The sequence below is a fragment of the Ovis aries genome, chromosome 7, assembly GCF_016772045.2.
Source record: "Ovis aries strain OAR_USU_Benz2616 breed Rambouillet chromosome 7, ARS-UI_Ramb_v3.0, whole genome shotgun sequence".
Taxonomy (NCBI): Eukaryota; Metazoa; Chordata; class Mammalia; order Artiodactyla; family Bovidae; genus Ovis; species Ovis aries.
Window position 1 is genome coordinate 68,486,629 of NC_056060.1, and position 18,554 is coordinate 68,505,182.

Sequence of the window (18,554 nt, forward strand, 5' to 3'; positions counted from 1 at the left end):
CATTATGCTAAGTGAAATAAGTCAGAGAAAGACAATTACTACATGGTATCACTTATATGTGGAATTAAAAGTCTAATTCATAGAAACAAAGAACAGAAAAGTAATTGCCAGGGTCTATGAATGGAGGTAAAAATAGGAAGAATTGGTAGAAGGATACAAACTTTCAGTTATAAGATGAATAAAGTTTGAGGACCTAACGTATAATATGGTCACTACAGCTGATAACACCATATTGTACAACTGAAATTTGCTATGAGAAGAGAACTTAAAATGTTCTCACCAAAAATTAAAAAGGTAAATATGTGAGATGACGAATGTGTTAATTAATCTGATGGTGGAAATTCTTTCACAGTGTAGGTGTGTATCAAATCACCACGGTGTACACATTAAACATCCTACAGTTTGTCAGTTATACATCAATAAAGCTGTCAGAGGAGGAACACAGAGATATAAAAATAATGAAAGGGACCTCAAAAGTCATCTTCCTCCACCCTTTTGTATCCTGAAAAGATAGCTGCATCTATGCAAATCTAGGCCATCTATGAGGTCACACAGAGTCGGACACAACTGAAGCGACTTAGCAGCAGCAGCAGGCCACAGTTGCTCCCTTCACAATGCACTTTAGAGGGCCTTGCTTAGGTCGAGGCATCTCGATCTCTCCCATACTCACCCACCCTGGTAAAGTCTTCCTTCTCCTCCCTCACCTGAAATGCTGACTTGAGACATCTAACTCCAAGTCAGATGATAAAACCGAGGAGCACTTTCTTCAGAAACACCAGATTGAGTAGTATACAATTTTTACACCATCAGAAAAGGAAGGGCCCTGATTGATGTGTGGGATGAAAGAGAAAAGTCTTCTTCTTTTACCACCAACCCTGACCTTCAACACAAAGAAGTTTATAAGGTTTCACTTTTAATATCTGAGTATATCTGAGGACATAGTGATAGGAAAGAAAGTGTCAGAGACTGTGTAGAGAAAAGAAGAGGAATACAAGCCTTACAGGAGTGAAAGTCCTCCTTCATTTCAGTTCAGCTGTTCAGTCATGTCCGACTCTTCGTGACCCCATGGACTGCAGCACACCAGGCCTCCCTGTCCATCACCAACTCCCGGATTTACTCAAACTCATGCCCATTGAGTCGGTGGTGCCACCCAACCATCTCATCCTCTGTCGTCCCCTTCTCCTCCCACCTTCAATCTTTCCAGCACCGGGGTCTTTTCAAATGAGTCAGCTCTATGATCATGTGGCCAAAGTATTAGAGTTTCAGCTTCAACATCAGTCCATCCAATGAATATTCAGGACTGATTTCCTTTAGAATGAACTAGATCTCCACTGGAGAAGGGAACGGCAAACCACTTCAGTATTCTTGCCTTGAGAACCCCATGAACCATATGAACAGAATGAGTTCTCCTTCAGTCTAGCCTTATTCCCTCATTATTGATTTCTGCCAGGGAATTTTCAGATTTTTAGAAGGTTACGATCATTCTGTAGCTGTTAAATATCTTTAATAGTATATCATCTGTACCCTGCCACAATTTTCAGTGGACCGTTGACTACTATTACAGATCAGTAACAAAAAGGTATGATCACCTTTCTAATATTAGCAAAATAATATATTTTATAGCAGCTTGACCCAAAAAGGTGTGAAACTATTGCATAAAGGAAGGATAATCTTGTCCTCTGTTGTATCACCAAAGACTAACCCAGCACCTGGCAAAAGTCACTACTCAATATTTGTTGGATGGATGGATGGCCGAATGCATAGTCAGGGAACTAGATCTGTGCTTTTAACAACTGGCTGGATCTAAGGAAACACAGAGTAGCATTTAATAAGCAATGGGTAACACATTCCTCAGAGTAATCCTGCAATAAGCACAAAGGCAACATATCAAATGGACAGGTACAAAATAACCCAGAGTTGTATGCATTTATCTTTCGCTCATAAAAACTGAAGAAAAACTCATCTGTATTTAGCCAGTCTTTCAATAGATGCACCCAAGAGAAATAATGATGTCATGAACACTTCTGAAAACAAAGGACAACAAAATGAAATAAGCATTCAGCAAACTGTGCCAGAAACAGTAACAAAATCTCTGATTTAAAGAACTGAATTTTTAAATGAAGAACTCATTCAAATAACACTATCAGGTTATATGTTAACAGCTATAGGGTAATGCTTTCTGGATTCTGTAATTTTGTTAAAATAAACCCCCAATTTTATTTTCATTTATCTGAATCCCAAAGAAGCATGTGGATCAACATAAAACACACACGCACGATTATTCTATCTAAAGGTAGGACCAAAAATGAAAAAAAAAAAAAAAAACCTATAGAAAGAAGCATTGCTCAGGGCTTCCCTAGTGTCTCACTGGTAAAGAATCTGCCTGCCAGTGTAGGAGACGCAGGTTCAATCCCTGGTCTGGGAAGATCCCCCATGCCATGGAGCAGCTAAATGAGCCACCACTATTGATCTAGAGTCCAGGAGCCACAAGTACTGAAGTCTGCGAGCCCTAGAGCCCATGCTCCATAAGAGAAGCCACTGCAGTGAGAAGCCTGTGCCGGCGTTATCCTCCAAATGTACACACTTGACTAAGCAGAGCAAGTTTTATCAATTCTGTATTACTTACAGTCTACTTTACTGGTGATATACTGCCTTGGGTGTTCAAATATCACAGCAGAGCCTCAAATGAGTTTGCAAAACCCCAAATTTTTGACTCTCTAGGTCAGGCCTCTTTTCTTTATTTATTGCAAACATTTCTACCTCTGGTTACCAAAACTAAAAGTTTTCACTCCTTTCAGGGCCAGGGCCATGATTCCCCCAACAAATTCAATAGAAGATATTGGAGAAAGTTTGTCTTGTGGTCCTGGCCTGAGTAATCTGATTCTACTGCAAAGTCCAGTTGCCATTTAATAAGCAGTTCCCACCAAAGGCGCTCCATTTCTCTCATTCCATTTGAATCACAGTTTAGACAATTTTATAGCTCTAGAAGACAGAGACATAGCTAGCATTTCCAGAGTACTACTGACAAGTCCAAGGGAACCCTTGGTTGAGAATTTGTCATCCCAATAATAGAAGTAGGAAAAACCCCACCAGTAACACTTGTTCCCCAACATGACCTGGCTATCCTTGACTTACAGTAAGAATAGGCTCCTACCTGAACTTTCTGTCTCTTTGGAATTGTTGTTGTTTATTTTTCAGTTGCTAAGTCACATCCAACTCTTTGCAACCCCATGGACTGCAACACACCAGGCTTCCCTGTTCTTCATTATCTCCCAGAGTCTGCTCAAATTCATGTTCATTGAGTTGGTGATCCTATCTAACTGTCTCATCCTCTGTCATCCTTTTCTCCTTTTGCCTTCAATCTTTCCCAGGATCAAGGTCTTTTCCAATGAGTTGGCTCCTCGCATTTGGTAGCCAAAGTTGGGAAGATCCCCTGGAGAAAGGAATGGCAACCCACTCCAATATTCTTGCCTGGAGAATTTCATGGACAGAGGAGCCTGGTGGGTTACAATCCATGGGGTCACAAAGAGTCAGAGACAACTGAGCGACTAAAACTCTTTGGAACAGCAGTGATTAATCTGAATCCTTATCTTTTGCCTATTTATTCCTTAGGTTTAAGAGTCAAACTTCTCTTTCTCTTTACAAAGTTTAAAATCAAACTGTGTGTTGACATATGTTATAAATTAGGGCACATGAAGATGAAGGATACAGTGAAAAGAAACAGGGTGAAATCTCTGGGTGGAAGCTAAGCATATATGGAATGGCTCTGACAGCTCCCAGTGCCAGACTTTTAAAAGAAAAAATGTTTGTTGCCTTGTGTTTTCCTGGGAGCCCCTATACAATATAATCAAAAGCCACTGTAGCAGAATGGTTTCCACACATAGAGAGCAAATAAAGCACTAGGGATGGTACTGCTTTAATTTTCCATTTTATTTTTACTTTCCAATTTATTTATTTAGTCTTACATTCCTTTACTATATAGATGCAAAATCTGTTTTATGTATAATACTTGTACAATACTTATTATTTGGTCCTACCAAATAATCTTATCAAGGCATTCTACTGGTAATCTTCCCCCAAAAGATTCAGGTAAAATTAGATATTGTGCACTTCACGAATACCCAAATCAACAGAGACTTCACTATTGATTTCAGTTTTGGGGTCATGCACACAAATCTAAATAGACACACGTGAGGTTAAGGCGATGAAAGTGAGCTGCAAGAAACCAGAGGGTTCAGAACAACCAGGCTGTGTATTTTGCTTGAGTTAGAGTCACAAGGTGAGCAGCCACTGTACGAATCTCAGAGCTCATTTGCTGCAGCGGGAGGGCTTCTGAACACCTGTGTGTGCATGGCTGGGGGCCTGGCAGCCTGTGGGACCTTCAAGGCATCACCAGGGGTTCATTTCTTCCCGGCCTCTTCTGTTTGGGGTTCTGTTTTCCGTTCATAATCAGCCAGGGTGGCCTTGGCGCCTTCAGCCAGCACGGAGCAGTGCAGTGTCACAGGCGGCAGGCACAGCTCCTTGGCGAGATCTGTGTTTTTGATGGTCAAGGCTCCCTCCACCGTCTTCCCCTTTACCTATTCGGTGGCTAACAAGCTGGAGGCAATGGCAGAACCACAGCCAGATGTTTCAAACCTGGTGTCCACGATCTTCCCCTTTTTGTCCACTTGAACCTGTGATTTCATGACATCACTACACGCTGAAGTCCCCACCAATCCAGTCCCAACATTTTTAGGTGTCAAGGGACCCCACGTTTCGGGGATTTTCATAACGATCAACAACTGTCTTGTGATAGAGCCGAGCAGGAGCTGACAGCTCCCAGGCGGGCAGGCGTGGGGCCGGGAGCAGCAGGGCCAACGCCGCCCGCCTCAGGTGGCCCTCCAGCCACCACCGCCTTGCAGGCTTGCACCTGCCTCCAATTTATTTTTAATTTGGGCATCAAACTGGGTGTAAAACTTAAACGTCAGAAAAGAAAATGAATCTCCTTTTAAGGAGTTGAAGCAATTCTCCAGCAGATGGCTCCCTGGGATTGGAAGGGGTTGAAGAACCCCAGAAACTACTGAAATCATGACCACAAAATTCAGCAGCTCACAATTAAGCTGACTTAGACGTTATAAAATTTCATTACATTTCTTAAAACTTAAGCATTTCTGCCATTTTCACATTTTTATCACGTAATATTAGATATATGCAAGAGAATATAGATCATATTTATGCTGTTAAGCTTAATAAGTGAAAAAACCTGGAATATTATTAATACTGTGGCATCTATTTCCATATTCCTCTATCATCTTAACCACTTGCTTCCCCTGAATGTCATAAAAAATTACTGAATGATGAATTACTTTGCCATACACCTGTAAATCAATTATACTTCAATTTTTAAAAATGTTTTGGAAAAACAGCAAGAAGCATGTAATGGAGAAAAAAATTACTGAATGCTTTACTTCAGGATCTCTTTTTCCACTCAAAATTATGATTTTCAGTTTCACACATCTAACAAAATACTAGTTTGTAAATTTCACCAATTTATGGTATTCCATTTTGCAAGCATGTCACTATTTATTGGAGAAGGAAATGGTAACCCACGCCAGTATTCTTGCCTAGAGAATCCCATGGATAGAGGAGCCTGGTGGGCTGCTGTCCATAGGGTCGCAGAGAGTTGGACACGACTGAAGCGACTTAGCTTGCATGCATGCATGCATTGGAGAAGGAAATGGCAACCCACTCCAGTATTCTTGCCTGGAGAATCCCAGGGACAGAAGAGCCTGGTGGACTGCCATCTATGGGGTCACACAGAGTCGGACACAACTGAAGCGACTTAGCACTATTTATTTAGCCTTATGTGAATAAACTTTTGAGTTATTTAGTTGTTGCCAATTTTTTGCGGTTATGTATAGTACTGTTATGAACATTCATATATGATCTCTAATAGATCTATTCAAAGGGGTTTCCTTTAGGGCATGTTCCTAAAAGTAGACTTGCTCGGTCAAAAGAATAGAAGTGTTCAACATTCTAAATAATGTCTCGATATACTTCCTTAGCTCCACATCCTCACCAACCTTTGTTATTGTCACACTTTTTTTTTCAATCCAGTGTATATAGAATGGTATGTCACTGTAGAGGTAATTTGCATTTTTGTAATTAAATTATTTCTGAGGTTGTATATTTGATCATAAGTTTGTGTATCTCTGCCTAATCATGTTTGCTCCTTCTTCTTTTGGGTTGTCTGTCACTTCCCTATTGATTTTTTGGAGTTCTCACTATTCTAGACACAATCCTTTATCAGTTACATGTATTATAAAATTATATGTATTTCAAACACCTACCCTAGTTTTTTGTTGTTGTTTTGGCCGCGTGGCTTGTGGGATCTTAGTTCCTCCACCGGAGACTGAACCCATATCCACAGCAGTGAAAGACCAGCGCCTTAACCATCAGACCACCAGGGAATTTCCAACCTTCCCCAGTTTTAGAAGTTGTACATTCACTGCCTTTCTAGTTAACTTCTTATAAGAGTTTTCAGTTTCAGCTGAATTTATCAACATTTTCCTTGTGGTGAGCAATTTTTGTGTCATGACTTCAAAAAAATCCTTCTGTATCATTAGTGCAGTGAGATATTCTATAATTTTTCTCAAGTTTTTGAATTTCATGTTTCACATCAGTTTTAGACCATATGGAATCAGTTTCTGTATATCAGGTTATATTCACTCTGATTTAATATTTTCTATATGGACAACTCTTATTCTTCCATACAAATTTTACAAAATCTTAGTCAAGCTGTCATGGATCAGTGAAATGGAAAAGTAAAATAATGAAATCTTTTTTTTTTTTAATTACTTCATTCCTTCTATTTTCTTTGGGGTTCTTTTGTTTTTATAGCTTAAGGTGAAGGCTGCCTGGGACATTAATTCTCAGACTTTCTTCTTTTCTAATAGAAACTTTAAAGGCTAAACGTGCTATGCGAAATCATTTCAGTTGTGTCTGACTCTTTGCAACCCCGTGGTCTGTAGCCTGCCAGGCTCCTCTGTCCATGGGATTCTGCAGGCAAGAATACTGGAGTGTGGGACTTCCCTGATGGTCCAGTGGCAAAGACACTGCAAGGGGCCTGTGTTCAATCCCTGGCCAGGGAACTAGATCCCACATGCCGCAATTAAGAGTTCACATTCCACAACTAAGACTCAGGGCAGCCAAATAAATAAATAGATTAAAAAAAAAAAAAAAAAGAATACTGGAGTGGGTTGCCATTTCCTACTCCATAAATGCTATTTCCCTTTAAATACCCATTTATCTTCATCTTACAAGTTTTGAAAGAATATTTCACTAGGATTCATTTTTAATTACTCTTGTTTTATACTATAGGCTTCCCTGGTAGCTCAGAGGGTAAAGCATCTGCCCGCAATGCGGGAGACCCAGGTTCAATCCCTGGGTCGGGAAGATCCCCTAGAGAAGGCAATGGCAACCCACTCCAGCTCTCTTGCCTGGAAAATCCCATGGACAGAGGAGCCTGGCAGGCTATAGTCCATGGGGTTGCAAAATGATACATAAATTATTTAGAAGTATTTTTTTTAATTTTCAAAGGTATGGGACAATTTGTCTTCTTATTTTAAATGTCTAAATTGAGCAGACATGAGAGAATTGGCCTGCATGGTATCAATTCTTGAAATTTGTCAAGATGGTTTTATGGTCTAGCACATGATCAGTTTGTGTAAATATTTACTGTGTGCTTTAAGGTATTGTGTATTCTCTAATAGTTTGGTACAGTATTTTTTTATGTCATGCATTTTGTCTTAAATTTTATTTTGTTCGAAAACTTTAGCAAATTGAAACCAAGACATTAAAAGGATGATACAGTTGGGCTTATCCCCAAAATACAAAGTTGTCTTAGCTTTCAAAAATCAATCAGTACAACTCAACCTATTAACAGAAAAACCATATCATCATCTCCATAGGTACAGAAACACAGATTCAGAAAAAGCACTTGATAAAATCCAATATCCATTAATGACCAAAAACAAACAAAAAACAAAAATAGAAGTCTCAGCAAACTAGGAAAAGGCAGAAACTTTCTCAACCTGATAAAAGACATCTATAAAAATCCCACAGCTAATTGTGATTGCAGCAATGAAATTAAAAGACGCTTACTCCTTGGAAGAAAAGTTATGACCAACCTAGACAGCATACTGAAAAGCAGAGACATTACTTTGCCAACAAAGGTCCATCTAGTCAAGGCTACGGTTTTTCCTGTGGTCATGTATGGATGTGAGAGTTGGACTGTGAAGAAGGCTGAGCGCCGAAGAATTGATGCTTTTGAACTGTGGTGTTGGAGGAGATTCTTGAGAGTCTCTTGGACTGCAAGGAGATCCAACCAGTCCATTCTAAAGGAGATCAGTCCTAGGTGTTCTTTGGAAGGACTGATGCTAAAGCTGAAACTCCAATACTTTGGCCACCTCATGCGAAGAGCTGACTCGTTGGAAAAGACTCTGATGCTGGGAGGGATTGGGAGCAGGAGGAGAAGGGGACAACAGAGGATAAGATGGCATCACTGACTCGATGGACATGAGTTTGGGTGAACTCCAGAAGTTGGTGATGGACAGGGAGGCCTGGCGTGCTGCAATTCATGGGGTCGCAAAGAGTCCGACACGACTAAGCGACTGAACTAAACTGAACACCATATTTAGTTCCCTTGTATTTACTGTCATTATTGACATATTTGAATTTGTTCCTCTATGTGCCCCACTTTTTCGGTGCTTTCCCCTCTTGTTGTCTCATTTGCTGTCTCTTGGTGCCCCACTTTTTCGGTGCTTTCCCCTCTTGTTGTCTCATTTGCTGTCTCTTGGTACTACACTGTTTGTAATATCTTTAAACTGATCTTCCTGTTCACTAACTCTCTTATTGCATATTTAACCATTTAATTATCAAGAGTTTTCCCCCAACAATTTTATTTTTATTTCTAAGTGCTTTATTTGTTCTTTAAAAAAAATCTGCTGGGTCATTTTTGTCAGTTTCTTATTATTGACAATTTTTGTGATTTCATCTTTTCTTTCTTTTAATCTTTTTATACATGGTTATTTCATACTCTATTCTGATCATTTTAGTACCTCAGGTCCTGGATAAGGAGTAGGTCAGTCAATTATTTCACTTTTCTGCTGACTCTCAGTCATGGCTGTTTGTTTCCTTGACAGTTTATTGATCTTTTATTATAAGACTACATTTGCTTGATTTTAATCTGTGGGGAAATTATGCATTTCAACTGGGCATGCTCTTCTCCAGCGAAGATTTACCTCTGCTTCTGTAGGGATTCAGGCTGTGACACAAACCTGGAACTGCTTTATTCCCCTCTTAAAGACACAGCCTTAATGTGGGAATTTCAGCCTGGGTTCCTCTTCCTGCTACAAGTCCAGTGTTGACTCCTGGTATTACTATTGTCCTCGAGTGCCTTCCCCTTTCCGATTTGCTTACTCCTTACAGCTCACTTGCTAGGTTTCAGCTCACTTTGGGATGGACTGAGCTAAAAAGTACAATCCTTAAAGATTTTTTTCTGACTGCAATGTCATTAATGTACTAAAGTGTGTGTTTTATGCAAGACCTAGTCATTTTGCTATGGCTGGGTCTGTCAGAGTCTTCATCAGAAACTGAAATCCAAAGAGTGAGTTTCCAAAAGTATGCATATCATCTACATTTAAAGTAGGTCTAGTAAGTTAAATGAGAGTTTATTAGCTTTTCAAACACCACTTTCAAATTCCAGATTTCACTCATAAGAGCATCTGTAATTTGCAGTGCATTTTTAAATTAGATAAAATCTCAAATGTTATTGCTTATTAAACATTCTGCTTTAAATGTTTCTGTTAATTGCTTTAATTCTCTCTTTTTAAATTCCCCTCACAGTGATTTTTTTTAAATCTCCCATATTAATCTATATAAATTTCTTGAAAACATTTTATTAAAGTTTAAACTTTCCATTAACTCTGTAATAGTGAACATAATCATTAGTAATTTCCTCCATTCTAACTTTCACAATATTTAAAAGGTACATACATGAAAAAATTTAATATCTTGTTTGAGACAAGATAATTTGTGCACTTCAAACACCTCCTTGATAGATATTCTGGATTCAACCCATATTTCATAAAGATGTCTAAATATTTTCTTATTTAACATTACTTTCTTTAGAGGATTCTGCTCTTGATAATGTCATCTCCTATATCTGGTTAGCAAGCTAAAAAGATCAGTCTACATAACTAACCTCACATTTTCTGGTCAGTACATAAACCCTTTTTAGCCTTGACCCCATATAATTGGTGTTCTCTATTATCTTGTACAGATCCTGCCCCTAATTAAATTGAGTTATCTTAATAGAGCACTGAAACAAGTTATGTAAGTTCTTAAATCTAGCTTCTGTTCATTAAACAACTCGCTTTGGATTCAGATGACAGACTCTTAAATATCTCCCTTTGGAAACTGAGACTAGAGCAATATTGTTCTATTTATCAAGGGTGCTATAAAGAGAAACAAAGAAGCTTTAATATTATTGTATCTATAAATTCTGAGCCATCCAGAATAAAACCTTTCTCTGCAGTAATTTAGTAAAGAAATATTAAGCAAACATATACAATGGCACCCCACTCTGGTACTCTTGCCTGGAAAATCCCAGGGACAGAGGAGCCTGGTGGGCTACAGTCCATGGGGTCGCTAAGAGTCAGACACAACTGAGCGACTTCACTTTCACTTTTCACTTTCATGCACTGGAGAAGGAAATGGCAACCCACTCCAGTGTTCTTGCCTGGAGAATCCCGGGGACGGGGGAACCTGGTGGGCTGCCGTCTGTGGGGTCGCACAGAGTCGGACACGACTGACGTGACTTAGCAGCAGCATACAAAACTTATGCATAATAATCCACATAGGAACTTGGCACAGGGATGGAAATCCACCTGCCAGCGTAGGTGACATGGGTGTGATCCCTGGTCCAGGAGCATTCCACAAGCAGCAGAGCACCTAAGCCCATGTGCCACAACTTCTGAGCCCACGAGCTGCCACTGCTGAAGCCTGCACACTCTAGGGTTCATGAGCCACACTAATGAGTCCCTGTGATGCTAATACTGAAGTCTGCACACCCTAGAGCCAGCAAGCCACAATTACTAAGTCCACATGCTACAACTAGTGAAGCCCATGCACCCAGAGCCTGGCTTCAAGAAGAAGCCACTAGAGGGAGGGGAGGGAGGGGAAAAAAAAAAGAAGCCACTGCGATGAGAAGCCTGTGCACCGCAAGAAAGAGTAGCTCCCGCTCTCTGCAACTAGAGAAAGCCCGCAAGCAACAGTGAAGACCTAGTGCAACCAAAAATTTTAAAAAATAAAAAATATTTTTAAAATAATAATCCACATACACTCAGAAGATAAATCATGGGTTGGCTAGGTTGATTATTAATTTTGCAAAAATATCTATGAAAGTAGATTTCCCTTCAAACTTTAAAACATGACTTAACTAATTCAAAATGAGGTTTACAAATTAATTAGTGGGAATGTGTTTGTTTTATCATACCTGTGCATATTGACCTTCTTAAAACCAGAGATTCTGTCTTACTCTTCTTTGTGTTCTACCCACAGGATCAAGCATTGTGCCTTGCACAAAATAAGCCCTCAATATATGGTGATTGAAAAAAATTGAACAGAACTCTAAATCATTATCTTCCTCTTTAAAATAATGCCTTCAAAGGACTACAATATAATTTTTATTAATTTATATTATGCATACACTTCAAATGAATATGATAACAACTTTTTAAGGAAAATCCATCTACATGCTTTTGTCACCCCCAGGTGGCAAATGAGAGTGGCCCATGAAGGGAAATGATCTTTGAACAAATTAACTCCAATAACGTTTCTAGGTTCAGACAGTAAAGAATTCACCGGCAAAGCAGGAGACCTGGGTTCAATCCCTGAGTGGAGAAGATCCCCTGGAGGAGGGCAGGGTAACCCACTACAGTATTTTTGCCTAGAGAATCCCATGGACAGAGGAGCCTGACGGGATACAGTTCATGGGGTGGCAGGGTCGGACACACGACTGAGCGACTTTTTTTTTTTTTTTTTTTCACTTTTCTAGATCAGATCTCCCTCCTCTCCCCTTACCGTTTTTTCCCTCCCTTCCACTCTGGCTTCTCAAAGTGGTCTTAAAGAATCATTTAAGGGGCTTCCCTGGTGGTTCAGGTCCAGTTAAGAATCCACCTTGCAATGCAGGGAATGCAGGCTCAATTCCTGGTCAAGGAACTAAGATCGCACATGCCGCAGGGCAACTAAGCCCTCATGCCACAACTAGAGAGCCAGCACCCCACAACTATTGCACCCGAGCACTTTAGGGCCTGAGCACTGCACCAAGAAAGCCTAACTTCCACGACAGGCCGTCACACCATAACGGAGACCCAGTACAGCCCAAATAATTATTTATTTTAGAAAAGAATCATTTATATTGAGTTCCCCTTACCTGAGTCCAGGTATCACTATAGATTTCAATAAGAGAAAATGAAATAATGTTCAACCCTACAATGGAATGCAACAAATCTAAGCAAATTCCTACTAGATTCCCAACAGAAGGTAGTTGGGAGTCACTGCTTCGTTCACATAGAAAATGCTCAACTTCAGATACAAAATAAGCACTGAATTTAAAACAACAACAACCAACAGAGTAAGTCAACTAGAAAGCATATTAATCAAACAAGATAAGGGTCCTAAAACCATACACTCCATTGCCGATTATCACTTACCCAGCAACAGGTACCTACAGCCGTCGTGCACACAAGGCAGAAAGTTCTGACCCTGCCCTTAAAGAGGTTTGGAGAATTAAGTTAAGAGCACAAACTGATGATCAATGGCTGGGAAGACAGATTCACTTCGGGTATGCATACCAATAAAAAATGAAACAGCATAAGTTAAGCACTTGAGCTGATTTCTAGCACTTAAAAAATATCATAATATTTCATACAAAATTGGAATTTTCAGCTTATCTTGGAAAATATCTGAGATCTGGCACCACCAAACTTACATTCTCCTCCAGCAACAATTATAAGCAGAATCCACCTAGATCAGAGGAAGCACCTAGTAGAGGAGTATGCTCTCTACTAGAACACGTTCACCACTCTCTACCGTCCTAGGCATCTTCCTCTTTGTTCACTTACACTGTCTACCTGCCCCTAACCTATTGGTTGCATAGAGAGGATATGAATATTTCATTATAATAAATACATAATATTACATAATCACAATACATAATTTTAATTGATAAATGATATAAAATGTTCAGATTTATTAAGCATTTACTCTACGTCATGTATGTATTTACTACATACAAGTTCTCATTTTAATCTCAAAAATAAGAGACAGGAACACCAATATCTCTGCTTTACACAGATAGAAAAACTGAAGTCTAAAGAAATTACATAGTTTGATCAAGATCATGATCTTATTCATGATGAAACTAAAACTTAAACTCAGATACGTTCATTTGAGACCATTATCAGAATTAATTTTTTACTAGTCTGTATTATTCCTCAATGAAGGCTGTGTGGTCTGAGAAGCTTCATACAGAAGAGACATACAGATGACCAAAAAGCACATGAAGAGTTGCTCAACATCACTAATTATTAGGGAAATGCAAATCAAAACTACAATGACATGTCATCTCACACCAGGCAGAACAGCCATCATCAAAAAGTCTACAGACAATCAATACTGGAGAGGACGTGAAGAAAAGGTAACCCTGTTGGTGGGAAAGTAAGCTGATGTGGCCACTACGGAAAACAATATGGAGGTTTCTTAAAAACCTAAAAATAGAGCTGCCATGTGATCCAGCAATCCCACACCAAGAGAAATCCATAATTCAAGAAGATACATGCAATAGCCAAGACATGGAAGCAACCTAAATGACTGTCAACAGACGAACGGATACAGAAGACGTGGTGCATACATACAGTGGAATATTACTCAGCCATAAAAAAGAATGAAATAACGCCGTTTGCAGCAGCATGGATGGACCCAGAGATTATCATACTAAAGGAAGCAAGTCAGAGAAAGACAAATGTCATATGATATCCTTTATACATGGAACCTAAAAAAATGCTACAGATGAAGCTACTTCCCAAACAGAAACAGGCTCATAGGCTTAGAAAACAAATTTATGGTTACCAAAGGGGAAAGGTTGAGGGGAGAGATAATTAGGAGACTGAAATCGATATATACATACTACCATTTATAAAACAGTCAACAAGGACCTACTGTATATAGCACAGAGAACTCTACTCCATATTCTGTAATAACTTATATGAGAAAGAATCTAGAAAAGAATAGATACATGAATATGTGTAACTACATGACTTTGCTGTAAACCAGAAATTGACACAACATTGTAAATCAACTACACTCCAATATAAAATAAAAAGAAAGATAAGTTTAAGCTGAACAGGTTCTGTTGCTCCTTCCTGTCTTCTCTTCACTTCATAGCCCTCTGTTTATGGAGTAGCATCATATTGAGTATTATTTGCTATAGGATATGACAGAATGACCCTATACAGGTGTATTTCTTGTATAGTGAGAACAGTATGATATTGCCCATACATGAACCATGACATGCTTTTAAGAGAGATGGGATTTCCTCTAAAGAGTGGGATGCACATGGTGTCAATCATGATGGTTGTCTGGTTATCAACTGCCTAGGGATAGAAGGTGTCTCCTTCATCTTGGAAAGCAGGACAGATAATATTTACATGGAGTTGGGGATTCCCTACTTGGTGGTGGGCTCTGGAGGAAATCTGCATCTTTGTCTTGGCTCTTCCACATGGGGGCAGGAATGGGGAAGAGAGAATAAGTTACCCTCTGAATAGGAAACAAGTCAAGAGGTATGAAGCCAGAAAGTGTAGCAAGGTGCCTGAAAAACTGTTCCAGAGCTTTGGGTACCAAATATTAAAAACCTTCTCAGAGCATGGAATGAGTCAAGGGCTGGGAGCCCTGGGAGCTCCTTAGCTAAGGCAAGATCAGAGAGAAATTTGTACCCTATAAGACTAATGCATTTTGTTTCTTTCATTTTCTTGGTTTATTTGCTTTGTGTTCCCTTAGGTTTGAGCTAAGTATTTCTACTAATTTTACTAATTAGCTACTAATTAGTAGAAATTAGCTAAATTTCTACTAATTTTAGCTGAAACAAGTGAGAGAGTTTTCATCTATGCTCGAGTTGGAGTATTAAAAGGAAAGAGGACGCAGAGAGCATGTGAAACAGATGCCTTGAGAAAACCCAGAGGGAGCAGTGAGGGGACCTCTGACCACCTGGAGAATCTCTTTCTCATGATAAAACCATGAAGACTCTTTATAATGTTTAAGTGTTTTGTCTGTGGGTGTGTGTGTTTGTTTTGGCCACACCATGCACTGTGCAGGATCTTAGTTCCCCAACGAAGGATCGAACCCACACTCCCTGGACTGCCAGGGAAGTCCCTCTTTACACCATTTTTGTAGAAGTTTCCACACAATGTTTTGTCTGGAGATGTTAAACAATTAAAAGAAGGAAGAATGGCTAAAAAGAGGAAAAGTAGGTAAATGTAGGCAGAATCAATGTAAATGTTTTAAGATAAATTTAATATTTCCAAGTGTGAACAATTTTTAAAAGCTTGTAAGGCCAGCCAAATCAATGCATCATATTTTCCTTGTAATCTTTTCCTTTAGGGGTATGTATTCATTATAATAAGTAGTCTGATGCCAAAACAGGGTCATGGTTATGAATATAGCCTGATAAATGCAGTTGGTAATATGCTCGCATTATTTTATACATTGTTAAGGTTCATAATTATTCATACTCTGCTGCAATAAAATTCTCAATGATTATATCAGAAAAAGAATAGTTACATCTAGCCTCATACTGAAAAATCATGCTTTTAAAAATACCTTGATTTTCTGCAAACATATAAAATGTCTTTGAAATCTCCACATCCCATTGTGCTTGGGATCCCAAGCTGCATGCTTGCTTCAACAACTGCAAAAACCACCATACATGGAAAGCCCTGCTTGGACCACTTCTCACAGGATTGTCAACCCTGGAGTATGAGCCCAGATGAAACACTCAAAACCAATCCTTTTGCCTAGAACTCTGAACAACCTACTCAGGACAGACCTGGCACTGTTTCCTACAAATCAGGTACTTGTTAGCCTGAGGCTGAGTACCTGGTTGCTGCCTCTAAAAACTATTTTTAAGAAATAATTCATCTCAATAATGGCAAAGTAGCTTTTGCATGGTGACGTAACTAGGCTTATCATGGTGATAATTTTGAAATGTATAAAAATATCAAATCACTATGTTGTGCACCAGGAACTAACATAATGTTGTCAATTATACTTTAAAAACAAACCCATAGAAAAAGAGATCAGATTTGTGGTTATCAGAGGCAGGAGACAAAAGGAGGAAAAACTGAAGGAAGGCTGACAAAAGATACAAACTTCCAGTTATAGATAGGTAAGTACTAGGGATGTAATGTGCAACATAATTAATTGTATGGTATATATGTGGAGAAGGAAATGCAACCCGCTCCAATATTCTTGCCTGGAGAATCCCACGGACAGAAGAGCCTGGAGGGCTACAATACATAGGATCACAAAGAGGCCGACATGATTGAAGCAACTTAGTACATGATATATATGAAAGTTTTTAAAAGAGTAAATCCCAAGAGTTCTCATCACAAGGATAAAAACATTTTCTTGTATTTTGTACCTACATAAGATGGTGGATGTTCACTAAATTTATTGTGGTAATCATTTCACAGTATATGTAAGTCAAGTCATCATCCTGTACACCTTAAATTTTCACAGTGCTGTATATCAGTTATATCCCAATAAAACTGGGAGAATAAAAAAGAAAAAATTCATTTAACCAGCAAGCTAAAATTATAGAAATATGCTTGATCATATACCCATAAAATAACTGAATGGTAATGTGGTATGTGTGATATATAAAGGACAATTCACCACCTCTTACAATGTTTTCCATACTTTTGGATCTCCTACCACTTACTTTTCTATAAACATCAAAAGAATGATGAAGCATATACATACACACACACACACACGCAAATACACACACAAACACATACACACATGACTCCCAAGCATAAATAGCAATTTTGTATTTCTCTAAGGCAATGGTATCCCACTCCAGTACTCTTACCTGGAAAATCCTATGGACAGAGGAGCCTGGTAGGCTGCAGTCCATGGGGTCGCTAAGAGTCGGATACGACTGAGCAACTTCACTTTCACTTTTCACTTTCATGCATTGGAGAAGGAAATGGCAACCCACTCAGTGTTCTTGCCCGGAGAATCCCAGGGATGGGGGAGCTTGGTGGGCTGCCATCTATGGGGTCGTTAGCAGCAAGCTAGGGCTAAGTTCTCTCTCCTAACTTTCACAGTCCTTTCTCTATAATTGTTTTGTTGCAGTTGTTGTTTCGTTGCTTTTTGTTTATTTGGCTGCACCTGATCTTGGTTGCAGTAAGCAGGATTTTCCATGTTCATTGTAGCATGTGAGATATCTAGTTGCATGTAGGATCTAGTTCTCTGACCAGGGATCAAACTCAGGCCCCCTGCATTGGGAGTGCAGAGTCTTAGCCACTGAACCACCAGAGAAGCCCCTTGTAATTTTTTTTGTGATACTTTCCCATCTTCTACCTTGTGTATCTGTTATTTATGTATTTATCATAACTCTTCTACTAAAATTTATACAAAATCTACTTATTATTATTATCTGAATCATCAAATACTTAAGTATACACATAAATGAATGAATAAACAAAACCTCTGAATATGTACAAAGCTAAATCCTTTTGTCATCATGAACCATTATATGAAATTTCATAAGTGTCTAAGAATGAGTTTTACCGAGTAGTGTAACATTCTGGTGCTGAGCAACAAAAAAAAATGGGAAGAATCAATTCTATAACAATGTTTACTTAATTGTGACTATATCAATAAATAAATGCCCTATGATAAGAAAGCATACCAAAAAACTTAAGAGTGAATATTAGCTATCTTTCTTCAACAGCAGAATGTGTAGCAAAGTTTTATGGTAATATATCATAATATTGTGATTTTAACTATTTCTGAAATACCACTGGCTATGTGAACATTAAGAGCAGACATATGTTGACTAATCTGAGTGCTGAGTAATTTACTGTACTAGCTTACAGAGCACACAAGTACTTAAGAGCAGAGACCTACCATAAATGCCAGAGAATGTATGATGACTTCAGGACAAGCCAACAAAGTGACTTACCATAACAGGTAATCAGTGATTGAAATTGCCTGTTACTGAGGCAAAATTAAATCCAAAGCATTTTCAAGAAGAGAAGCCAAAATTTGTACTCATTCTTAACATGATCAGAGGGAAAAGCAGTATGAACCTCCTTAACCTCATACTACAGTATCACAAGTAACAGTGGACAGTTCAAATTTACAACACTCCACTGGATCTTTAATATTATACCCACATAACAGCTCCCAACAATAAGTCACATAAACTTGGCTTCATAAACGTGGCC

The 18,554-nt window shown here is 38.9% G+C and overlaps 1 protein-coding gene and 1 pseudogene across 5 annotated transcripts in view; both read right to left on the bottom strand.

Annotated features, from left to right (window-relative positions):
- ARMH4 (armadillo like helical domain containing 4) overlaps positions 1-18,554 on the bottom strand; it is a 258,708-nt gene that overhangs the window by 100,411 nt on the left and 139,743 nt on the right. The gene's annotated exons all lie outside the window — the stretch shown is intronic.
- Positions 3,936-12,738, bottom strand: LOC114115672 (iron-sulfur cluster assembly enzyme ISCU-like; annotated as a pseudogene).